Here is a 1,252-nt window from a genome sequence, read left to right on the forward strand (position 1 = left end):
AACCATGTCCTCATTATCGGATTGGCATTGGGGGAACAAGGACTGAGCTTTTGGCAACAGTGCCACCCACCTATGATCCCAGCAACTCGGGAGGCCAAGGCAAGAGGAACTCAATTTGGAGGCCAGCCTCAGTAACTTAGCATGATCCTACCTCAAAATAAAAAATGAAAAATTCTGGGGGTATAGCCCCGTGGTAAACCGCCCATGGGGTCAATCCCCACCAGTGCTCATTTTGGCAGCCCTTATACTAAAATTGGAATGACACAGAGAAGATTACCATGGCCCCTGTGCAAGGACGGCATGCAAATTCATGAAGAGTCCCGTATTTTCTCTCTCTCTCTCTTTTTTTTTTTTTTTAATTTGTGTTAGTTATTTATTTGTATGTGGTGCTGAGAATCGAATCCAGTGCCTCGCACTTGCTAGGCAAGCGCTCTACCACTGAGCCACAACCCCCCGGATTTTCTCTTCACTAGTTACTTGTATATAAAAAATATAAAGTGACCCCCAAATTCTTTTAAATGTCTGAATTTTTCCACTAATTTGTACTTTTGGGAGCATTTCATTCTTGCATATTTTCACCATTAAATGAAAAAAGTCTTTGCTTCTCTTAGTTAATGCGAACCATTTGTTTTGTTTAATTCTACTTGAGGGGATATTTTAATATAATTTCTGCTTCAATCAAACATCCCCTCTGAATGTTAACTTTTTTAAAAAATATATTTTTAGATGGGCACAATATCTTTATTTTTACTTAATTACTTTTACGTGGTGCCGAGGATCGAACCCTGTGCCTCACGCATGCAAGGCAAGCGCCCCACCACTGAGCTACAGCCCCAGCCCCTGAATGTTAACTTTTAAATGTTGAAATTTGATGAACCATAGATCTAGGAAGTGAGATTGCAATATGCTTAAATTTGAGATAGATAAGGAGAAAATTCTGGGGGTTGTTATTGAAAGTCCGTTAAGAGAAATTGATAGGACTTTATAATTTTGATGAGCTGAATAGATTCCAATGTCAACGATAGACCCAACCTGATCTTTTCTTAAAATTGGGAGCCATCTCGCCACAAAGCCATGAAAAGATAATTTCGGCTTTACTATAAATTACTGCAAATTCTGAACCTGCTTGGAATGCCTGCCCGTGCCTTGAACTCACCCATGCCTGGCTCTCTGGCCAGATAGCAGCCCTCTCTGAAACTTTAGTGACGCCTCACAAATCTTGGCCTTCCCTGGCCAGACAACGACCCTCTCT

At 41.1% G+C, this 1,252-nt stretch overlaps 1 non-coding gene across 1 annotated transcript; it reads left to right on the plus strand.

Moving 5' to 3' along the window:
- Positions 1 to 223: 223 nt before the first annotated feature.
- Positions 224 to 330, plus strand: LOC143405420 (U6 spliceosomal RNA). Its single transcript, XR_013092117.1, has one exon. It is a non-coding gene; the product is annotated as a U6 spliceosomal RNA (small nuclear RNA).
- Positions 331 to 1,252: the final 922 nt, after the last annotated feature.

This window comes from Callospermophilus lateralis, chromosome 7 (genome assembly GCF_048772815.1).
Source record: "Callospermophilus lateralis isolate mCalLat2 chromosome 7, mCalLat2.hap1, whole genome shotgun sequence".
Taxonomy (NCBI): Eukaryota; Metazoa; Chordata; class Mammalia; order Rodentia; family Sciuridae; genus Callospermophilus; species Callospermophilus lateralis.